The following is a 25,389-nucleotide window of genomic DNA, read 5'->3' as shown; positions in this document are numbered from 1 at the left end:
TTCCAAAATCAGGGCACCACAATGGAGAAGGACCTATCTTGTGTCATATTCATTCAGGACACAATCTTGCACTACTATGAGGATGTTTAAGCCCCCATAAGTTATTGGGACTTCGCACTATACTACACTTGATCTTAGCCAAAAAAGACTTTGCAGTATACGTATGTATCGCTGAGCAGATTAATGCCTCCTCATATTTTATTTTCAAAATAACTCTGCTGATAAGTGACAATATTTAATATAAAATTGGTTTCCCATTTATCCTTTGCATTAGATGTGGTTTGTCATACCCAACTATGACTACCAAGAGTAATTCTTTGGATACAATCCCACAAATCAAAATAACACTGTGAGGTATGTGTAACCTACTTTAAAATACATTGTGTATTTTAAAATCTCCATACAATTAAATACACAAACATAATATAATAACATTTTTTCCTTGGAACAATGTTATCCAGCTCAGGGGGCTGCTTCAGACATAATGGTAAACCATAATTTGACACTATGGCAACAAGTCTTGTACCCATATAGTCTTTCATCCCCTTCATTCTTCCTTTCGTGCACTCAGAGCTTACTGTTCTGTATAAACTACTTCAGCAAGCCATAGTTTCTTTCTGGTTTTCAGTCCTGTGTTCTGGATTGTCTACAGTTTGCACAAAATAGCAATCTGTCATTTGCCAAGAACTGGAACAAGGGAGAAAATCCGAGCATGTTAGGTTAGGACAGAGAGGGAGAAAGGCATGAGGGAACAAGGCTTGTTCACAGTGTGCCAAATCATGATTTGGCATTACATCTAAACCATCTCAGTGACTATCAAGTATTTCAAAAGCAAGCCAATACTGAGGTTTTGGTAATATGCATATTCCTTCAAATGTAACAAGATGAATCAGTCAGTTAAAAAGCAGATGACAATAAAACCCTAATAAAACAGCCCTAATAAAGCCCTTGGGCCACACTAGCCAACTGATTCTTGTTAATATTGGTCCTACCCATGTGCATGACTTAAATCACAGTTAAACATGTCTTGCTGAAGTGCCCACAATTCTCAAGTGTGTGGCAGGTCTTTCTGCATACCCAGTTCTGAACTTAATTTCAATTCTGGTTAATAATGTTGCTCTACAACAGGTGAGCAACAGGTGAACCTCCAGATGTTTTGGCCTACAACTCCCATGGTCCATCACCATTAGCTATGCTGGCTATGGCTGATGGAAGTTGTAGGCCAAAATGTCTGGACGGACACAGCTCTACAAGCTTTGTTTGGATTCCTTAGCTCTTTTGGATGGTTGTTCACTTTTAAAGAATATTTAAATTATTGAGAACAAGTCACTGATGAAGTGTGGCACAATATGGCCTAGTTGCTGCTATGCTATACACATACATATATATATATATATATATATATATATACACACACACACACACACACACACACATATATATATATATATATATATATATATATAAATAAATAAATACCTCTTATACCTACCTATATAGTATGAACATTTTTCATGTTTGATTTGCTTTGAGAACCAAATGAACACTAAAATTTGGTACATATGTAGGCCATGGCACCATGATAACTAGAAAAAAAACCTTGAAAACTTGTGCATTTTTTACATGTATTATGCAAAATTCAGAAGAACTGTGTTTCACTATATATATATATATATATATATATATATATATATATCAGAAAGCGAAAAAGAAGAAGATGAAATCTCTTTCTGCATCTGAGGCAGGTTTTGAAGATGTAAGGCTGGCAGTTTGGTACCTCTACCAATGAAGATTAAGATTCAACTTCAGCTCTTTATGGGCCAAACTATGGGGCTACAACAATACCTCCAAATTGGATAACAGGCAAAATAAATTACTAAACACTCTGCTTGGTTTACTTGACAGTACTTCTGTATATATACCATACATATAAATGTTGCCAAGTTTTCAGTTTTTTTCAGAAGCCTATACATTTAAAATTGGGTTATGTTGCAGTCAATGGATGAGACAAGATTACCAAAAATGTACTATGTGGAGCAATATCAGTCAGCCACCTTTACTTCATGGCTTTACAAATTTAGAAGTTTCATGAAGTTATGTAGGCAGTCTCTCATGCATTTCAGTTATCTATGGCTGACTTTAAATAAAGGCACAATCTTATGTCCCTTAGACAGCATCTTGTGGACATAGGAGATTTAAGTTTCTGGGATCTGAGGTCGGGGCCACTTGAAGCCCAGTAAGCACTCTCCCTGTCCCCTTGTAGCCAGTGCGGTTCCCTCTGCACTGGCTACAACTCTGCATTTGGAAATGGAGTGTGGAGATGGCGAAAAGTGGGCGGTCCTGGGAGGGGAGGAGACCACGGAAGCTGCTTTATGCAGCTTCCTATGCAGGTTTCAGCCTCCTTCCCTCCCCCTCCCTGAAGCTGCGCTGAAAATGCAAGGCGCCCGGAACACGAAGGCAAGGATTGTCCCCTAAACTGCTCTATAAGACCATACCTTCGCATCTGAATACTGATGATAAAATGGTATATATTTGGAAAACCATGTTTCAACACATAGGGTACATCCAAACATATCTAAAAACAGGAGACACAGATTTTTTCTCTTCCGCTGGGCAACCCTGGCTTCCTCCTGCCTTTGCTTTGTTAAAAACACCAGCAATATAAATGTTGAAAAGGTCATCTATCTGGGCTCCCCCTATGCTTCAGGCAGAAGCAGAACCAGTTTCCCCTGAGCTCAATCCTAGACGAAATAAGCAAGTCTGTTGATAATGTGGCAAATGCACTTCCAGAGCACAGCAACCACTATTTTATATACACCAGTATTCATTCAGCACCCATATACACTATATTTGACAGAACTGCAATATTAAAGAAAGATATACAGTACTTTGTATACCCTATATTCTGTAATATAGGGTACTATTCAATGTTAGTCCTACGTAATGCAGACCCATTTAAATCAATGGGACAAGTCAGTCACAACTAACTTAAGTCCCATGCATTTCAATGGATTTACTCTACATAAGACTAACATTAGATACTACCCCATGTTGCAGAAATGATAATGATAAGCTTTTAATAAGTTAGCGTTTGTACCGCTGAAAACTCAGGGAGCTGATTATCTTTTGTTTTGTTCTGTGTGTAAGAGACCCACGTCCTATCTTTAAAATTAAAGATATTTAATTTAAATTCTAGGTTGTTCCAGACAAAAATTAGCTTCTTTTAATTAAGAAAATGTTATACTACCTGTGTGTTTTACTCAAAAATAAGTGTACTTACTTATGCTGGGAATGACTTGGTATAAACAAAAACTCCTGTTACTATTTACCAAAAGACATTTTTACTTTTATGAGTTTGTAGTTAAAATACTACATTGGGTTTTAGGAGTGACATTTCATTACTTTGATGTCGTTTATTCGTTCAGTCGCTTCCGACTCTTCGTGACTTCATGGACCAGCCCACGCCAGAGCTTCGTCGCCACCCCCAGCTCCCCCAAGGTCGAGTCCGTCACCTCCAGGATATCATCCATCCATCTTGCCCTTGGTCGGCCCCTCTTCCTTTGGCCTTCCACTTTCCCTAGCATCAGCATCTTCTCCAGGGTATCCTGTCTTCTCATTATGTGGCCAAAGTACTTCAGTTTTGCCTTTAATATCATTCCCTCAAGTGAGCAGTCTGGCTTTATTTCCTGGAGTATGGATTGGTTTGATCTTCTTGCAGTCCAAGGCACTCTCAGAATTTTCCTCCTACACCCACCTCCTACACAGTTCAAAAGCATCTATCTTCCTTCGCTCAGCCTTCCCTATGGTCCAACTCTCGCGGCCATAGGTTACTACGGGGAATACCATTGCTTTAACTATGCGGACCTTTGTTGTCAGTGTGATGTCTCTGCTCTTCACTATTGTATCAAGATTTGTCACTGCTGTCCTCCCAAGAAGTAAATGTCTTCTGATTTCCTGGCTGCAGTCAGCGTCTGCAGTAATCTTTGTGCCTAGAAAGAAAAAGTATGTCACTGCCTCTACGTTTTCTCCACATTTGCCAGTTCTCAATCAAGCTGGTTGCCATCATCTTGGGTTTTTTGAGGTTGAACTGCAACCCAGCTTTTGCACTTTCTTCTTTCTCCTTTGTCATAAGGTTCCTCAGCTCCTCCTCACTTTCAGCCATCAAAGTGGTATCATCTGCATATCTGAGATTGTTAATGTTTCTTCCAGCAATTTTAACTCCAGCCTTGGATTCATCAAGCCCAGCACGTCGCATGATGTGTTCTGCGTACAGGTTGAATAGGTAGGGTAAGAGTATAAAACCCTGCCGTACTCCTTTCCCAATCTTAAACCAGTCCGTTGTTCCGTGGTCTGTTCTTATCGTTGCTACTTGGTCGTTAAACAGATTCCTCAGGAGGCAGACAAGATGACTTGGTATCCCCATACCACCAAGAACTTGCCACAATTTGTGATGATCCACACAGTCAAAGGCTTTAGAATAGTCAATAAAACAGAAATAGATGTTTTTCTGAAACTTCCTGGCTTTCTCCATTATCCAGCGGATATTGGCAATTTGGTCTCTAGTTCCTCTGCCTTTTCTAAACCTAGCTTGTACATCTGGCAATTCTCGTTCCATGAATTGCTGGAGTCTACCTTGCAAGAACTTGAGCATTACCTGGCACGTGAAATAAGTGCCACTGTTCGATAGTCTGAACATTCTTTAGTGTTTCCCTTTTTTTGGTATGGGGATATAAGTTGATTTTTTCCAATCTGGTGGCCATTCTTGTGTTTTCCAAATTTGCTGGCATATGGCATGCATCACCTTGACAGCATCATCTTGCAAGATTTTAAACAGTTCAGCTGGGATACCGTCATCTCCTGCTGCCTTGTTATTAGCGATGCTTCTTAAGGCCCATTCAACCTCACTCTTCAGGATGTCTGGTTCTAACTCACTGACTACACCGTCAAATCTATCCCTGATATTATCCTTCCTTTACAGATCTTCCGTATATTCTTGCCACCTTTTCTTGCTCTCTTCTGCTTCTGTTAGGTCCTTGCCATCTTTGTTTTTGATCATACCCATTTTTGCCTGGAATTTACCTCCGATGCTTCTAATTTTCTGGAAGAGGTCTCTTGTCCTTCCTATTCTATTATCTTCTTCCACTTCCGCGCATTGCTTGTTTAAAAATAATTCCTGATCTCTTCTGGCTAACCTCTGGAATTTTGCATTTAATTGGGCATATCTCCCCCGATCACTGTTGCCTTTTGCTTTCCTTCTTTCTTGGGCCACTTCCAGTGTCTCAGCAGACAGCCAACTTGCCTTCTTGGTTTTGTTTGGGACGTTTTTTGTTGCCGCCTCCTGAACAATGTTGCAAACTTCTGTCCATAGTTCTTCTGGGACCCTATCTACTAAATCTAGTCCCTTAAATCTATTCTTCACCTCCACTGCATATTCATTAGGAATATTAGTGAGCTTATACCTAACTGCTCTTGGGTCTTCTCTATTCTCTTTAGTCTGATTCTAAATTGTGCAATAAGAAGTTCATGATCTGAACTACAGTCAGCTCCAGGTCTTGTTTTTACCGACTGTATAGATGTCTGCCACCTTTGGGTATAAATTATTTTACTCACCTTTAAAAAGAGCCAATTTTATGGAGTGGCTAAAGTGTTGAACTCAGACTGGGAGACCCAGGTTCAAATCTCAGCGGCTATAAAGCTTACCAGATAACTTTAGGCCAGTCACTATCTCTCACTCTCACAGGGTTGTTGTGGATAAAAGAGGAGGCAATGTATGCATTGTACCCTGAGCTCTTTGGAGGACAGGTAGGAGGATAATGATGATGACAATAACAATGGATATTTTAATTCTTTGTTATCTTATTGTTGTGGCTGAAAATAACATTCTATATTTAGTTCTGAGTGGAACTGGAGTAAATACAGCAAGGACTACAGCTTAAAGCATAAGACAGACACACCTAGGACCAATTCCAGGCCTGTTATTTCCCAAGATACACTTCAGTATTTTGTAGTCTTTCCAAACAAACATTTTAAATTTCTACAACTGCCAACAGATAGCAGGCCCTGAAGTCTTGTTTTTATTTTTTAAATCTTGTTATTTTCCAGTGAAATAGCCTTCTATGGATAAAGTTAAAAAATATTTTATTTTCACCTTACTGTGCTCCATTTAATTTGCTCTCATGACTGCATTAAGCAATGGAGCTAGACTATCAAATTCCGACACTAGTTCTAACATAACAAGAAACCTTGGGCTTGCATGCACCCCTCATACACACCCACAGTGGGAAGATGGGAAGTCTTCACTTCTAATTTTAAACACACACACACACCTGCCCACTTTCCTACTGATGTCCAAATTTGGGAACTGTGGTTTGTTATGGTTAATGAGAACAAGATCTTGGCTTGTTCTGAAACCACAGCTTAAACAAGCCACAGTTCCCTGAGTTTGGACATCACAGGGAACTGTGATTAGCTTAAAACAAGAAGCGGATGCTTCCAATCTCCTCTTTGCAGGTCTGAAACAGGAGAAGAGGGAAGTGCACAGAACTGAGACTCTCTGAAGCTCATTCATGTAGCAAGGAACTACGGTTTCCCATGACATCTGAACTGGCCTCAATTCTGTCGCAGAGATTCTACTCTTAGAGCTTAATCTTAGGAAGACAGACATTGCAAAGACAGAGTAATAGGGCAGTGCAAAACATTTTACTAATGAGTCTTTTCCTACTTGATTTTTTTTCTGTGAAAAAGTCTCACTAATATAATATTATCATTACTATTTCATTGTTATTATCATCATTATCGTTATTTAGAGAAAGAGACATCAATGTGTATGGTACCTTACAAAGTATAAGAGGACAGGTCCATGGAGGATATAATCTAAAATGTAAAACAAGGGAGAAGACAGAGGAAGGTGAAAGAAATGAAGATAAGGTAAATAAAAGAAAAATATGCATTTATTTCAATCACACACACTTAGGCTTTATTACAATAGGTTATGGGGCACTTGAATTGTTGTTACTGAAGTTGTAATTTATCAATAAATCAGTTAAAAGGTAGGTGATCCAACTAAAGATGACAGAATCAGTGGGCAGCACTAATAAAATAGTTCCTTTTCTAGCATCCTTTCACTTGTAGCCTAGCTTCTTTGTCGATATGAATACAAAATATTTGCGATGGTTATGAACTTTGATTTTTGGCATTACTTATACCCATCATCTTTGACAACATGGGTCCCTAGAGCAGCTTACAGTAATATATAACAACATATTAAAACAATAAATATAAAAACACAACTAAATCCATCACACACAAAAATTCCAGCAAAATGCAAACAGGAACAACACAGGATCATATGGATGGTTTTAGCATCCATTTGAAGATGCTCAGAGATACGTGGTCAAACCTTCATAGGTAAGGCTCACAAAATCTGACAGCTGCTACTTAAAATGCCCAATCTATGCCCCCACCCAACTATCTTAAAATAATGTAGTCTCTTGACCTTTTCTCTATGCTGCTATTTCCTTTCATGTTGAATTATTGAAGCCCTTTAGCAGGTTTGTTGCTCTCCTCTGGATTTGTTATTTTTAAAATTTCCCAAAACTTTCTTATACCATGTCTTTCACAACAAGGTATTTGTATAATATTACAGAATAGTTCCACTAAATGCTAAGTTGAGAGGTAGGCTCATTCCTACATATAAACATGATCTGTCAATCAGGGCTGGCCCTACCATTAGACAGAGTGAAATGTTGGGGGACAGCAGTGACAGAACTCCCCACTTCGACTGGTCCACCTGAGTCTTCCCTCCCACCTGTTTCCAGCCTCCTGGCCTAGGCCCCTGGCAACATTAATGCTTGTTTGTTGCTGGCCTGGACTGGCTGGTTGCTTCACCTAATTGCCTTCTACCAACACTTCACAAACAGCACCAGCAGGGAAGGCCACGCAACCAAGCAGAATGGCAGCCAGCCCAAGCCATGTATTCCAAGCAGGCACTACAAGAATACAGTAAATTGCTCTACCCATGTGATGCTGGCACCATCACTACATCATTGCGGCATTTCTCTGGGCAAGCAGGCACTAGGTGGAGTGGAGAATGAATGATGGCAATGTGTTCAAGGACAGAGCTGTGCATGCTATGCGGCTTCCCTTGCACCCTGGGCCTAAGCTAGACTGTTGCCCTCTGGTGCAATGGAAGATGCTGTCAGTGAAGTAAGTTTCAACTACTAGTCTGGGCAGTTTCTATATGACATCTTGTCCTTCACCTTAGAGAGCAAACCTTCTTGGGCCGGCTCTACTGTCAATCCACTTTTCTAGAAGGGCTTAAGAAAAAACCCCAGAGCAAATACTAAATTTGAACTTAGTGATTTACTGAAGACTCCCCTGTCTATGCCTCTACACTAGATAGCTATCTACACTGTCATATTTCCATTGTAAAAAGCAAGATTACAGGTCTGACCAAATTTATGCAACTACAAGCTCAGATCATAAATCAAGATATATAGCCTTACTACCAAGCAAGAACAACATACAATTCCCAAGAAGTATATCAATTTTGTGAGCAGAAAATATTTAATTGCACAAGTTGATAGTTCTACAATCTACAGACCTTTTATAATAATTGTTTCTTGAGGCATGATTTGGGGATTTGAAAAAAAATCAATACCAATTTAGAAAGTTTGGTAGATTTAATATTCACTTTTATTGGTCAAATGGCTTTTAAAAAGGACCTAGCACAACCTTCCCCAAGCTGCTGCCTTCCAGATATTTTGGACTACAACTCCCAGCATTCCTGTCCATTGGCCATGCTGGCTAGGCTGATGGGAGTTGGTCCAAAACACCTGGAGGGCACCATCTTGGGGAAAACTGGCCTAGTATAGAAAATGTCTCTCCAAAAGGTGTGTGATATGGAATGTGCTGCACACATCAAAAACAGGTTTGTCATGGAAAGTTTTTTCAGACTTGAACTATCTATCCCACTTTCAGGAGGCTAACATGCACAGTTTTATTATTTCAAAATTTATCACAGAAGCTGTTAGAATATGAACAGGAAGGCAAGAAGAGGGTAATTATTTTTTTACTGTTCTCACAAATATGAAACAGGTATACTCAGGTTGAATAGTGATTATGAAGCTTTAGGTCACCATGAACCTCTGTAAGTTATGAGATAGAAGGCATGTGTTCAATGTTATGTTATTTTTTGTGTGTTCTGTTTATTTATTACAATTTTTAAGGCTGCAAACCAGAAAGTGACCAAGCTCTGGCCCACTGATTTCAGCAAGCCTTCAGTGAGACTGTTCTGGACCGACTAACAGGTTAGAGAAGCTTGACCTAATCTGTTGCAATTTAAATCTAGGTTAAAGATCATTAGTGTGGTGTCCTGTGCACTTCTTTAATAAACAGTACTGATTTAGGCTTTCAAACAAATGATATGATTATTAAAAGCAACTTTTATGAGTTTCAAGCCATGGTGTTTGTTAACTACTGAGTACAAGTTAATAAGTACTCGTCCCGGTGTCTTCCCGTACATGTGCACTGGGATGATGGGTTGACTGTTGCTAACCATGGGTAGGGGTTATGTCTACACTGGGCCAGAGTGGTGACTGTAAGAAAGAAAGTAATAAACTTTTGCTTTAATGACCAACATGAGCAAATCAATTGTTGTAATGGAGAGTAGTGGTTGAAAGAGACAATAAAATTCCAAGTTCTTTGCAAATATTAAAACCAAAAAGATTTTAAAAGCTCTCAACAAACTTTACTGATTAATTTGTTTCATCATTTGAAATACATTTCTCTTTTCTTTTTTCAAACACTTCTCAGTTGTTGAGAAAATATAGACCTGGTTCACACATGCTAACCCATGGTTTGTTGCCCTACCCAGGCTTTGTCTGGCAGATGATCAAATGAACTGTGGTTTTATGATAAATTGATTTTATGGGGCAATCCAGATCTAAAAATTGGTAAGAAAATGTTTTTGTGGTAGACATGGGCAGAGAAGGCGATTTTCACTGTGGATCAACTGGTGGGTGCTGACGATGACTTCTTGTTGTTTTCTATTGTGTGTGCCAAATATGACTTTGCCAGCTATAGCTGAATGGCAATACTTGCACAATTGCAGGATTTGTTAGTATCTAGGTTTGGCCCAGCTGCTTTCACAGCATCAGAGTCTCCGTCATTATTGGAAGCACTTACTGAGGCTGGTCAGGCAAAATGACCCACAATCCATGCCTATACATATTTGTTACTGGTGAATAGATATGATATACAGGGTTTTAAGCAGGAATGAATTAGGGTATTGGATTGTCTCGTTCTGTCTAACCAGTGGATTGCTTCTTTCACATCTATATCCGTCATATCTGTGGATCTTAGGCTGCATCTGATGTTTTGTGTCTACTGGACACAACAATGACTTTAATAAGAGACTGTCTAATTCAGCTAATTGCTGGTGCTGCAATGCTGGTAATGTTTCTTTTACATATACGTTTTGGCAATGTCCAGTAGTTGCTTCTTTGGGGGAAGAGGTTATTATATGGATACATTTGTACTGGAACAGGCTTTAATATTTGCTTATGTATATGCTCTTTTAAATTACTTACCTGCTTCGTGGAAATTAACGAGCAGTCAGTGTAAGGGGATTCACACAGCACTGGAAGGATAAATGCTCACCTCCCATAATGAAATGAAGCGATGACCTGACAAAGCTTTCAACATTTGACTGGGTGGCATATAGACACCACCTTCAAATGGATCCTTATTTGGATATTTGGTCCGCTTTTAGTGAAGCCTATGTATAACTGCTGGAAAGCTGTATTTTCATATATATGCATTTCATATGTATTCACTGCTATGGATATATACAAATTCATGTATGTGAAAAGAAACAAATTGTAGTTTCTTTTCTCAATCCCAGGGCTGTTTGTTTCCCTCCTCCTTTGCCTGCTCCCACAAATGCCTCTCACAAATGTCTTTGTGGCACTCCAGTACTGGCATGTGCAGCAGCAGGTTGTTGTTTTTTTTACCACTCTTGTCTGCCACCTCTGTAGCCTCGTGAAACAGCCCATGAACAATCTGTGGTTCACACTTAACGACAACTCATGGTTTGAATAACCCAGAGTTCACAACCCAACAACGAACCATGGCTTCTCTTTCTGGGTTGTTCGTGATTAACAAACCATGGTTTATTAGTGCAGCTGGGTTTGCATATCATGACAACCCAGAATTCAACAACCCATGGATTAAATAAACCATTGGTTAGTGCTATGTACAAAGCAGGTCAAAGTTTGTTCTGCCTATGAATGCTGCACATACCAGCATTCAGAACTACAGGATTAACAGCACAATTCTATGCACATTTACACAAATGTTATATTGCATCCAATGGGGTTACTCCCTAGTAAGCATACTTAAGATTGCAACCTTAAGAGTCAGAAAATACATTAATTCTAAAGTTCTTACTTATGTTTAAGGCCTTAGGGGCACCTCAACTTTTACAAATTTGTAAAATGGGCATAATGATAAAAAAAAAAAAAGCTGTAGGGATGAATGAGCCTAGTCAATCCCTTGCACTAAAGCCTATGATCATGAGCACTGCAAGCAAGACTGACTATTGCACATCCCATCAGACAATCTTATAGAACAAGGAATAAGCTTCGCAGAATAAAAAAAGTCTCAAGCAAGTACCTCTGAGTCAACAGACAATCAAGGTAAGAGAAAAAATCCTTCCTAAGTCATAAATACAGCAATCAGTTAGGCATCAAGTATGTAGAACGATCCATCAGCCAAGTTCCCCAATATGAAATTGTACATAGCATAGAAGCAACCAGGCCACCCTGAACTATATATTTCAGAGAAATAAAAACAAATTTTAAAAGCCAATCAAGAGCAGAAGGACTCTCCACTGATAGAGCTTCTAGACCACCACTAACATCAGAATTAGAATTTCCCATGCAAATCTGCCACAAACATATTCCATTAATTTCATGTTCTATTTACCCAGTTTTTACCTATTTTATCTAGAGAAATCCTAACTGTTTTAATTTGGTTTTATACTGCAGTTTTAAACTTTTCCAAGTTTTATATTGTGTTTTGTCATGCTGTATTTTATGGTTTTAACTGCTGTGAACCTCCAAGAGAGCTTTGGTTATTGGGTGGTATAGAAATGTAATAAACTAATAAATACTATTTTGATAAAGTATGTATTTTATTATTATTTTATTATAAATGTTATTCCAAGCATTGAACTGACGCATCATATGGATCTGCAAGTGCATTAAAAAGGTGTCCCCAACCAGTCGTGTCCGACTCTAGGGTGCGGTGCTCATCCCCGTTTCTAAGCCGAAGAGCCAGCGCTGTCCGAAGACGCTTCCGTGGTCATGTGGCTGGCATGACTGAACACCGAGGTGCACGGAATGCTGTTACCTTTCCCGCCGAGGCAGTACCTATTTATCTACTTGCAATTTCTTGCTTTCGAACTCCTAGGTTGGCAGAAGCTGGGACTGAAGACGGGAGCTCACTCCGTCACGCAGCACTTGGGTCTCGAACTGTTGACCTGCCGACCTTCCAGTCTGCAATTCAGCGTCTTAACCACTAAGCCACTGCGGTCCCATATAATGCAAGTGCATTAGGGGCATGCAATAAAAGTAACACTGACGTTTTAAAAGAATGGGGAAAATATTATTTCACAAGACACACAAATTATCTTTAAAACTCATTCTCACAGATTAGTTAGTGTAAGAACAATAGTGTAAATGGGATAAGGAGGAGGAAATGGTTTAACGCATTAGATGGAATTACGAATATCAGTGGCACCTAATTTAAGATTATCATGGCCGAGGATTAATTGAGTGAAATGGGAAGAGATTAGTAAAACCTAGCACAGTGCTTCTGAAACTCTGAATGACACTAGAGAACACAGAGCATCAGAAGGGTATGGGCAAACACAAATAATTTTGCATATCTTATTAGTAACAGGATTTTATAAAGTGAGAGTCATAATTCCAACGGGAGTACTGAGTGTCCCTGACTATGATAGAAAAATTACCCCAAACAGGAAGATAAAGAGGCAAGAAGAGTGGGATATATGGAAGTAAATGTCAGGACAGAAAAGGAATGGGAGGTGAAGGGGAAATGGAAGAGGTCATGTGTGTAGCTGATTGCTGGCAACCATGAGAATAGTATTAAAGCAGATCGCTTTGTTTTTGCATACCTCCCAAATACTGCAGTAGGTCACGCTTGATTGGCTGGCTATGACATACACCAGCCTTCCCCAATCTGTTACCGTCCAGTTGTTTTAGCCTATAACTCTCACCAGGCACAAGCAGCATGTTGGGTGTTGTAGTCCAAAACATCTGGAGGGTACCAGGTTATGGAAGGCTGACAGACATAATGATCTCTACCATTTTCCCTGCCCATTTCCATCTCTTTCCATACATGTTAGGATTTACTGTAGTTAACCTATACTGTTATATCTACTGTCCTTCTAAATAAGTCAGAACTAGACTAATTTTAAAAATACAACAAAACCATCCATTTTATGATTAATAAAATGATTAATCCATTTTATAACAGTATGGGTTTATATCCATAATATGATTAATATATTAACATGTATATTAATATATATTAATATATTCATGATTCATATTAGGCCTGATTGTTAGTTGGACCTAAAACATTTCAAATAATTTGTTACTGAGAGGCTTCACCCACTTTTCCATCTGGTTATGTTTTTATCCTTTTGCAACTAATGCACAATAAATACAGTACCTTCTAAGGAATGCTCTCTCACCAGAAAACCCTGTTTTGTGTAGACTTCTATAGTCTACATAAAGAAGGGGGAATACATGGAACCAGGCCAGACTATTGGTCCATTTAGCTAAGTACAGTCCAGGCACATTGTTAGAAAAAGGCACATCTGGGCATGTGCCCCGGATCTTCAACCTGTGCCCTGGATCTTTAGAACTGCCCCAATGCCATCTGCCTTAATACAAGCCTGTTTCTTCTCATGGAGCTTAGCAGCCTTGCAGTTACTAGGAGACCTTAGGACTCACTTCCTTAGCACAGTTGTCTCCAAACATTTTTGATCATGCACCCCTATCAGTAAAAAAATTTTGAGCACGCACCCCCAGTATACGTATAGTTATTAATGATATACATGTACTACTGTACTATTATGTACATTATAAAACATACACAAAAATAGAAATGAAAAAAGGATGCGATAAAGATAAAATAGACAATAATTTAAAAATAATCTATTTTATTTATTAATGGTATAAACCCCCTTTTTGCTCTCACTAATTTTTAAAAAATTAATAACAACATTTTTAGTGAGAGCAATGTGTTTGAATATGCTTCATTATTTTTGAAAACCTGGTTTAGCACTTTGTGATACAGCGATTCGAAAGTCTGGTTCCAAAGTCAGGTTATTCCGATACTTGGTTTTAATGGCTGTCATAGCTGAAAAAGGCACCTCACAAAGTTAAGGAGGGCAGAGGGCAGCAGCTTTAAAGACAAGGGGAAAGGGGCAAACGTGGACTTTATCTGCTCCTTCTTAGCTGCTGTTCTCTTTTATCTCTTTTATCTTTTATATTCTTTTAAACTGTTGTGCTATTTATATCTTAACATTTTATTATGTGCCTGGGAGGACTACTGGGCAACTCAGGGAGTCAGAGAGGTGCCACCATAACTGTGGTCACGGGCAGGGGGAGGTATGGCGTTGGGGGATTAACAGGCCAGATGAGGAGAAGAGGGGCTAGACACCTTACAGCTGTCCCCCCTTCTGGTTCTTCCCCCAACCTGATGGTTCCTGGCAGCCTTACCAGTCTGCCCTCGGGTCTGGTGGTGCTGCTGCTGAATGCCAGGTTGGTCCAAAATAAAATCTCCCTCATCCATGATTTGATTGTGGATGAGGGGGCTGACCTGGCATGTATTACTGAGACCTGGGTGGGGGAACTGGGAGGGGTCACTCTCTCCCAGCTGTGCCCTCCTGGGTACTCGGTGCAGCACCAACACCGACTTGAGGGTTGGGGAGGGGGGGTTGCCGTGGTCTATACGAATTCAATCTCCCTCTCCAGGCTTCCTGCTCATTCGAGCGCAGATCTTGAGTGTTTGTACCTTGCGTTGGGTACCCGGGACAGATTGGGGATTCTGTTGGTATACCGCCCACCCCGCTGCCCATCAGACTCCCTGCCTGAGCTGACGGAGGTGGTCTCGGACTTGGTGTTGAGGACCCGTAGGATGATGGTCCTGGGGGATCTCAACTTCCATGCCGAGGCCACTGTATCCGGGGCGGCTCAGGACTTCATGGCCGCCATGACAACCATGGGGCTGTCCCAACATGTCATCGGCCCAACGCATAAAAAAGGACACACACTTGATCTGGTTTTCTCGACTGAGCAGGAGGATGGTGATCTGAAAGTGGAGGAATTAACATCTGTCCCTTTGTCATGGACAGATCACTTCCTGCTGAGGTTTAGACTCCTGGCGGCCTTTCCCCTCTGCAAGGGTGGGGGACCTATTAAAATGGTCCGCCCCCGGAGATTAATGGATTCCGATGGATTCCAGAGGGCTCTGGGGGATTTTCCTGCTGGTATGGCTGGTGCTCCTGTCAAAGCCCAGGTCGCTCTGTGGAATGCAGAGATGACTCGGGCGGTTGACACAATCGCGCCCAAGCGCCCTCTCCCTCTGAGCAGAGCCCGGCCAGCTCTTTGGTATACACCTGAGCTGAGGGCAATGAAGCAAGAGGGGAGACAGCTAGAATACAGGTGGAGGAAAACTCGTGCTGAGTCTGACCGAACACAGGTAAGAGCTCATTATCGAGCCTACTCTGTGGCGGTGAGGGTGGCAAAGAGACAGTTCTTTTCCACCAGCATTGCATCTTCTCAGTGTCGTCCAGCGGAGCTTTTCCGAGTGGTTCGCGGCCTGTTACATTCTGGGCCAGGGAGACGGTGGAACCCTCGGTAGCACGCTGTGACGAGTTTGCACGGCACATTGAGGATAAAGTCGCTCAGATTCATCATGAGTTGGACACCACCATTAATGCAGTTCCATTGGTAGAGGCGTTCAGAGCACCGTCTGGTCCAGTTTTATTGGATGAGTTTCAGTTACTGAGGCCTGAGGATGCGGACAAGGTGCTTGGCCAAGTCCGATCGACCACTTGTGTGCTTGACCCTTGCCCTTCATGGCTTATTATCAAACAAGGAGGGGATGTCCGGCTGGGTCCAGGAGGTTGTAAATTCCTCCTTGAGAGAGGGAGTGGTGCCTGCCGCTTTAAAAGAGGCAGTAATTAGACCACTCCTGAAAAAGCCTAACCTGGACCCAGAGGATGTTAACAATTATAGGCCAGTGGCCAACATCCCCTTCCTGGGCAAGGTGCTTGAGCGGATGGTTGTAGGACAGCTCCAGGCACTGTTGAATGAAACGGATTATCTAGATCCATTTCAATCGGGCTTCAGGCCTGGTTTTGGAACGGAAACTGCCTTGGTCGCCCTATGGGATGACCTCTCCCGGGAGAGGGACAGGGGGAGTGCGACCCTCTTGATTCTCCTGGACCTCTCAGCGGCTTTCGATACCATCGACCATGGTATCCTTCTGGATAGGTTGTCTGGGTTGGGAGTTGGAGGCACTGCACTACAGTGGTTCCGCTCCTACTTGGATGGCCGATTCCAGAAGGTGGTGCTGGGGGATTACTGCTCTGTGCCATGGCAATTGTGCCATGGGGTTCCACAGGGCTCTATTTTATCCCCCATGCTGTTTAACATCTACATGAAACTGCTGGGGGAGGTTATCCGGAGGTGTGGGCTGAGGTGCCATCAATATGCAGATGACACCCAGCTCTACCTCTCTTTTACATCAAAACCAGGTGAGGCAGTGACTGTTCTGAATCAGTGCCTGGGCACGGTAATGGACTGGATGAAGGCCAATAAACTGAAACTCAATCCAGACAAGACGGAGGTACTGTTAGTGGGTGGTTCGTCTGCCCGGCTAGGTGATATTCAACCTGTTCTGGAGGGGGTTGCACTCCCCCTAAAGGATCAGGTTCGTAGTTTGGGGGTGCTGTTGGATCCAGAACTGTCACTTGAGGCACAGGGGAACTCAGTGGCACGGAGCACTTTTTATCAGCTTAGGCTGGTATACCAACAACTATCTCTGGACAGAGATAGCCTTGCTACAGTTATCCATGCTCTGATAACTTCTCGTCTGGATTACTGCAATGCGTTATACGTGGGGCTGCCTTTGAAAACGGTCCGGAAACTTCAACTGGTCCAAAATAGGGCAGCAAGATTGTTAACAGGGACTGGCCTGCGAGCTCATATTACGCCAGTACTTTTCCAGCTGCACTGGCTGCCAGTCCATTTCCGGGCCCGATTCAAAGTGCTGGTGTTAACATTCAAAGCCCTTAACGGCTTGGGGCCAGGTTACCTGAAGGATTGCCTCCTCCCATATGTGCCTGCCCGGACCTTAAGATCATCATCAGCGGCCCTTCTCCGTGAGCCCCTGCCAAAGGAAGTGAGGCGGGTGGCTACTAGGAGGAGGGCTTTTTCTGCTGTGGCACCCCGGCTCTGGAATGAGCTCCCTAGTGAGGTTCGCCTGGCGCCTACATTGTATTCCTTTCGGCGCCAGGTGAAGACCTTTTTATTTTCCCAGGCATTTTAGCATTTTAGCTTTCTAAATTTTTATCTTTGCTGTTTTAAATCTGTATTTTAAACTCCTGCACTGCTGCTAGGTTTTATTGTGGTTGTATTGTTATATTGTGGTTTTAATGTTCTGTATATTTTAAATTGTTTTATTGTGTGTTGCTTGGATTTAATTTTTGTGAACCGCCCAGAGAGCTTCGGCTATTGGGCAGTATAGAAATGAAATAAATAAATAATAAATAAATTAAGTAGATCCAAATGGAAGAAGTACATCTTTGGCTGTGCTTACTAAATCATAACACACATTTTTCAATCCCATCCACGAATTATGGAAAGGTTTTTGTCAAAATTCAGCTAGTAAATTTCCATCTTCTCTGATGTTAAACTGTTGTTCTTGCAAACTAATCGGAAGGTGTTGCATTTTTATATTTTTAACAAATGGGCTCAAAACCTACTGAAACTCTTCATTTGGAAGATTTTTAAACAGGTTAAAAAACTCAGTTTCCAAATTTTTTAAGTGTGCAGATATGAACATTTTTATAGGTGACACACTTAGATTGTTTTCGGCAACAAAATCACATACTGATAGAAACATTTCCAAACATCCATTTTCAAAATGCTCTCTCCAAAGCATGAATTTCTTTCGAAAAGCAGTTACTTTCTCACTCATTGTTAAAATGTCACCTTTACCTTGAAGGGACAGATTAAGTGTGTTTATTTTTTCAAAAATATCTGCTAGGTAGCATACTACTGACAGCCACTTGCCATCACAGAAAAGGCCAGGAAATTTGGAACAATTTGGAACAAATTTGCTGTCCTTCGGCAGGAGGGCAACTGCTCCACTGCTGTGGCTGAGCAAGCAACTGCATCTTCCTCTGCCATGCCTGGCAGAAACTGGCGCAGTTGTTCCCAGTGGCTGTGGTAGAGGCAGGATAGGACTAGAGCAGAGTAGGGGTGTACGAGCCCCACTCACCAATCCACCTGGGGGGTCCGCGGGGGGGAGGCGATCCGTTCCTCCCCCCAGAATCCTCCCCAGCTGGCTTCGCTCTGCTCCACGGCGAGTCCGCAGAGCCGCCGGCCAGGCCCATCCGCAGCCGGACTTCCGTCCACTGCCGGACTTCCGTCCACTGCCCTGCCAGTGTGCGGCGCCATTTGTGTCTCTGGTCCTTTCGTGACAGGCTACGTAAATATTTACGTAGCCTATCAATAAAAGAGCAGGGACACAAATGGCATAGCGGACACTATTTGCATCCCTGCTCTTTGCTGTGATAGGCTATGTAAATATTTACGTAGCCTATCATGAAAAGACCAGGGGCGCAAATGGCGTCTGCTAGGCCGGACGCCATTTGCATCCGCACACCGGCAGCAGACGCAAGGACTCAGTGGATGGACCTGGATCCAGCCGGCGCTAGGCAGGGTCCGTCCAGGATGAAGTTCGCAGGGTGGTGGGGGGGGAATGGTCTGTTTCGCCACGGACTCCAGGGGGCTGGATTCTTTCGAATTCTCCGCCGCCCCTAGAGCAGAGAGAGAAATGCCATGGGGTGTCCCGCTCAGCTCCCATACCATCCTGTTGCCTCTGCTGCCACCATCATTGCACACAATGGCAGCTGGTCAGGACAGCAGGAGGCTGCTCAATTATCAGGCAGCTCACACACCCCAGTGGATCGTCTTGTGCACCCCACTTTGGAAACTACTGCCTTAGCAGAGCAAAAGGGAGTGTAGCATGAAGGCACCAGCCTTTTAAACTGGAAGGGTGACAGCTACCTTTCCTTCTACAGTTTGCTCATTTTCTCTCTCCCTACTTTTTTGATCTTACATGCCCACTCCTGGAAGCTTGCTTACAATTAAATTTTGAAAAGGACGGGGGAAGGGCAGGAAGAGCTCCTTATCACACAGCATCTGATTTTACTGTCCCAAACTTTGTCTTCTGCAGAAGTTCAGTAGCTTCAGCCCAGTAAAGGATTTAATCAGCCTTCACAAACATCTTTCTCCCCCTCCATTTTAATTTTCCCTATAAAGCTGTAGGTATCAGATTATAGCAAAAGGAGGTCTAGGACTATATGACGTCGTGATTCAGGAAGTGCTAAGGCTTTTAAATAGTTTTTATAGCTTTAAAAAAGCAAGGAAAAGCCCTCAGCCACCTCCCCTCATAAAGTTAATTTAAGCATGCGCAACCCTCACAAACCCTCCACAATCTCCTAAATTCCTCTGAAAGGCTACCTCTCTGAAAGAAGCCACTTTGCTTAGGGATTACCCCCCACCCCGCACCCCCATTTCCAATCGTCATTCTTTTCCTCTTCTTCCCTCCCCAATCTTGGTCTTTCTTTCTCTTTTTATTCCATCTAAAGCATGTCTTGGGGAATTCTCAATAGGGGAGGGTGGTGGGCATGGGAACTTCTCAACTGTATTTGACTTCATACAAACAGACAAGAGGATTTGTTTTTCTCCTCCTCCTCCTCACCCAGATCTTTGAGAAAAGTGGGTTCACATAGTTACAGAGGAAGTAATCTAGGGACATTTTGTTCATCAGTTGTCATTATTCAGCAAGAGGAAGGGCTGTAGCTCATGGTAGTGTACATGCTTGCCATGCAGAAGGTCCTCGGCATCTCCAGGAAGGCACAGGAAAGAATCTGCCGGAAACCCAGGGGAGCCCCTGGCAGCCAGTGTTGACAATACTGGGCTAGACGGACCAAGGGTCTGACACAGTATAAGGAAATTGCCTATGTTCTTATGAACAGAAAGCTTTAATAAAAATTGGTGATATATATTTTTGGGGTGGACAAGAGATAAATACTGCTTGCTTATACGATCCTATGTATGTCTATGCAGAAGTAAGTCCCATTATGTTGAATGGGGCTTATTCCCAGGAAAGAGTACATAGGATTCCAATCACTGTATTTTCGAAGAGGGCAAGGATGGGACCATGTCATAGCCATTCCTCCAGTGCCACCACATTTCAATATGAAAAAGTGTTAAACTGGATTTCAAGAATCGTAATTCCCTGCTCCTTTCCTCCTGAAACTTTGCTGGGAACACCTCTATGAGCTGTGCCATTTTCATACAGATTTACTAACGAAAACATGGGGCAGGGGAAGGGAAAACAAATCCCCCCCCCCAACTGGACAACTCCCTTTCTACATGAACTGCTGCACACATCCTTCTGAAATCTTGCTGGTTTCTTACTTAGGGACTCCTCTGCACTGTCTGTAATTTTCAGAACAATGGTCCACAAGGAATAAAGGAAGGTAAGTATGTCCTTTTTTGGAGATCCTCAAAATGTCAAGGATGCTTTTGCACAAAAACCCCTAGGGCTAACATTCTGCAGTTTGGCAGACATGATCTCCTCAGATGGGTCAACAAATACTGAAATTTTCATTCAATTCTGCCAAGAAATAAAAAAGTTAGCAGTTCTCTTTAAAGGAAAATCAAAAAATAAAGTTACATACTACCACAAAAATCCCTATACCTATTTTTCAGACACTGTTTTGGCATTGTTGTTTAGGCATTATCCCCTCCTAAGGGGCTACGATGCCTGTAGCTATCATCCAATTCTGACCAAGAGAAAAAAAACGTCAGTGGTTTTTTTCAACATTTTCCATGATAGCCAGCATGAAGCACAAAGCCTCGGTCTTCTGAACCTTGACTCAGGTTCAGTACTAAGTCGAAGTGGACTGACTCCAAATTAATCCGAGAAGAAGCAGAATGTTTTCTGAAGAACCAACTCAGGTTCTGAGTCAAGTTGGGGGGTCAGCACACACCTCAAATGTGTCATATAGTGCACATTTGTGTTATAAGCCTAGATCTTTTAAAAAACATAGCAATACCCCTGGTACTGTCTATACTAAAGGGTAGCAGTTCTCTAGGTTTTCAGACAGTAGTCTTTCCCAGCCCTACCTGGAGATGCCAGAGGTTCAGCCTAGAACTTTCTGCATGGGAACCAAGTCTTGATCTGTGAGCTATAGCAACTTCCCTAAATTTACGTCCCTTCGATGGGGAAGGGCTCTGCATGAGAATGACATGGAAACCAAGATCATCATCATAATACTGATGGACTACCAAGAAAGACATTATTGTAATGGAATGCCTAAGAGCCAAGTTAGATCACACACACACACACACACACACACGACAATATAGTCATACACAAATTTTGAGTCATGTTTACAAAACTCTTGTGAAAAGCATCATTTATTCATGGCATCCACATGTATTAATTTAGTGGTAGCCAATAAGGATGAAGCCAGGGCTGGCTCTACCATTAGGCAGAGTAATTAGGCAATAATTTTCATCCTGTTAACCTTGAGGGGATGTACTTCTACAAAAAAATTTAAAAACAGAGTTTTAAATTAATCCCCAAATCAAACATTAGGCCAACAACCACTTATAATTTCAGTTCATTCTGACTTGTTTCTGAGGGAGGAACTAAAAATTACAAGAAACTAGAGGCTGCCATAGAGTTCTAGCTTCCCATTCCATATTGCCTAGTACAAATTACCCTGTGACCCGGTGTCACTATACTGTATACTTCTTATCCCTGCCCCCACATGACTGGTTGCGCCTGGCAAGGACCAGGAAGGCCTGGCATGCTATGGTCCACGGGGTCACAAAGAGTCGGACACAACTGAACGACTGAACAACAAGAGTTTTAGCTATGTAAGGGATGGCCTTTTAAATTCTTGCGAGTCACTATATTTCCAGACATGGGAGGCTGCAGACAGCGGGGAATATTCCAACCCCCCCTGGATAGTCCAGTTCTAGAATAGTCTGTATAGGAGCAGTAACAGCTTCACATAAATGAAGCATATATGCTCAGATGGTACAAAACCATTGATTGGAAAGGGGCAGAAAAGGACAAATGTGCTCAAAGACAGAGAAGTGGTTCCCTGCATATTCAGAATACCAAGATAGCAATACATTACATTTTTATGAAACTGTGAGCAAAAAACTTACTAAACCTTGACATGGCTACCTGAGGCTGGACACAGGAAGAGATCCAATCCATGGCAATTATGAATACATCTCTTCACTGGGCTCCACAGGTTCCTGCTCTTATTTTCATCCTATCTATGCTACATTACTTAAGTTTTTTTCCAGCGATTCTCACACAGTACACTCTTGAGATCGTGAGACCAAGATATCAAGGGACTGTCCCAGTTTCTTAAACAAACAAACTACCAAAGCAAAAAGAGTCCTGGGACACCTTAAAGTTCATCAGGTGCATCAGTTCCTTCACAGCAGCCTTCCCTGTCTGGGTATTATGGGAGTTGTAGTCCAACATTCCTGGAGAGCACCAGCTTAGGGAAGGCTGCTGCACAGCAATTATAAACACTGTATGAACATATCAATCTGTCTGTACTTCACCAGACCATAGCCTTAGAAACTCAACCAGTTGCCAATGATGTACTATATTTGGCATTAATCACTGTACGGTATGGGTTCAGAACCAATGACACACCAGCAGCACTAATCGAAGGAAGTGATATGGAATAGTATGTGAACTACATAATTATCATAGTATAAATGGGAAATACAGCTTGCCATAAACAAAATAAATAAAATAAAAACCAAGTATGATTTGACAGTATATAATTTGACAAAATTATAGAATTTGTTTTATAACAAATAAAGCCTTCTATCAAAATGCCTTGCTTGTGAGCTTCCCAAAGGCATGTATCTGGTGCCAGTGTGGTGTAGTGGTTAGAGTGTTGGACCGGGGTTCAAGTCCCTACTCGGCCATGAAGCTCATTGGGTGACTCTGGGCCAGTCACTGATTCTCAGTCTAACCTACCTCACAGGGCTATTGTGAGGAAAAATTGTAGAGGAGGAAGATTATGGAAGCCACCTTGGAGGAAAAGGCAGGATATACATGTAACAAATGAATACATATAAAAAATCTGGCTGTTCACTTCTGAACACAGGATTACTACCCTTTGTCTGATCTCACAGAGTTCTTCTTATGCTCTTGTAGCTAAAATATATGCTCTGAGTAACATTTACTGACAAGTAGGATTGCCAAGTCCCACCATAGCCAGGACACCTGAGTTATTAACAGCTGCATGGTTTAGCAAGTGATGATTTTCTTTCAATGTCAGAAACCTTGAAGAAATTGAAACCAGTCCCAAGATGCAATCTGTCTGCCAATTTTTTGCATAGTACAATGTAGAATAACTGACATATTGACACATTTTTCCTTTTCTACAGTTGACCATTTTCATTTACAGACATTACATTCCTTTCCCATCGCATAACATTTCCTATGAAAGAACTGGAAATGCACTATCAACTTTTTGATTTGCTCACTAATTGGTACACCTATTGGATCATGGTGCAATTTGTATTTTTAAAGTTATTGGGGGTGCAATACTAAAGCTGGCCAAAAGCCTGCTGATGGGGCGTTAGATACAGTTTAAGTGCTGCTGCACAGAGAGAGAGAGTCCTACCTGAAAGATGGCACTTACACCACCAGAGCCCTGCCCTCCCCCCCCGGTATGCCTCTGGAAAGCTCCACAGGCACAGATGTTCCACCAGCAGGGGGAAGGAGAAACGGGGCATTTTAGAGCCACGTTGCAGGGGTGCGGGGAGATCTGCATGTTCCTAAGCCTTGTGTTGGTCTTGGAGCTTACATAGTTAATTCCCTTCCAATGCCTGCAATGGGAGAGGGGACACACACCAAAAAAGTAGGGAAAAGCTGCCCTGCCACCTCCTGTCCCCGCTTCAGCAAGCCAACAGAGCTTAGGAAGTGACAGTAACTCCATCACAGAATCTCACCACCGGATTACTCTGCCCATACATCTTTCTATCATATATCATATCCAAGGCACTCAATAATAATGGTTAAAATAAGGTAAACCCATAAAAATACATTATATAAAAAAGAAAAGAGTAACAACCCTACAAATAAGGATTTTCCCTGAAGCCCTTCTGGAAAAGCCATGTTTTCTCCACTCAACATGTGGCAAGTAGCATTGGTGCCAGATGGACCCATTCCACTACCAAAAGGCCCTGCTTCATGTACCCAGCCACCATACTTCAACTGGCAAGGGGGACATGAAGCCAGGCTTCTCATGTCAATTTTAGTGTACAGTTTAGTATATATATATGGGAGGAGACAATGTTTAAAGTCTGCTTGTCTTGGACCATTTGAAGGTTAAAACAAGCACTTCTAACTGGGCCCAGAAATGAACTGGCAATCAATGAAAATGAGACATCATCAAAGTTACTGCTTCCAGCAGACTCCAGTTAATATTCTGGCAGCTGCATATTGATGCAAATTAAATTTCTGAATACTCTTCATAGACAGCATAGTACAATATAGTCTAACCTGGATGTTACTAAGGCATTAATGATTTTAGCAGACAAATGCCACTGGAGATTGTGATGGATCTTGTAGAATGAACCATTTCTCTAGTGAAGTATCCAATAGTTCTGTTCCACTTGCCAGTGTTAGGAGGAGGATGCTTTAACTGTGGCAGAAAAAGGTACAGCTGACACAGCTATAGCTATTATCTATTAGATCAGGCTGAGTGAGACCACCTGGGAACAGGTACATATCAGCTTTCCCCAACCTGATGCCCTTGAGATGTGTTGGACTACAACTCCCATAACTCCCAGCCAGGATCACCATTGTTGACTGGAAATTATGGGCGTTGCAGTTCAACACATCCAGAAGCCACCAGGTTGGGAAAGGCTGATATATCAAGTTTTCCAGTACCATGTACATTTTCAATTTGAGCCCAGATCTTAATTTTATATTGTGCTC

At 41.9% G+C, this 25,389-nt stretch overlaps 1 protein-coding gene across 23 annotated transcripts in view; it reads right to left on the bottom strand.

Annotated features, from left to right (window-relative positions):
- BBX (BBX high mobility group box domain containing) overlaps window positions 1-25,389 on the bottom strand; it is a 186,192-nt gene that overhangs the window by 136,600 nt on the left and 24,203 nt on the right. For 2 of the 23 annotated variants that reach the window (XM_084843293.1, XM_084843295.1), the window contains exon 3: window positions 6,839-6,873. The exons of the other annotated variants lie outside the window; for them this stretch is intronic. The gene's annotated coding sequence lies outside the window, so the exon portion shown is untranslated. The remainder of the gene's footprint in view (window positions 1-6,838; window positions 6,874-25,389) is intronic. 23 annotated transcript variants of the gene reach the window in all.

Source organism: Heloderma suspectum, chromosome 3 (assembly GCF_057233095.1).
Source record: "Heloderma suspectum isolate Gila_16-S chromosome 3, 16-S_ref, whole genome shotgun sequence".
In the NCBI taxonomy this organism is placed as follows: domain Eukaryota; kingdom Metazoa; phylum Chordata; class Lepidosauria; order Squamata; family Helodermatidae; genus Heloderma; species Heloderma suspectum.
Note: the sequence above shows the minus strand (reverse complement) of the source record. Positions and strands in the feature narration are given on the sequence as shown.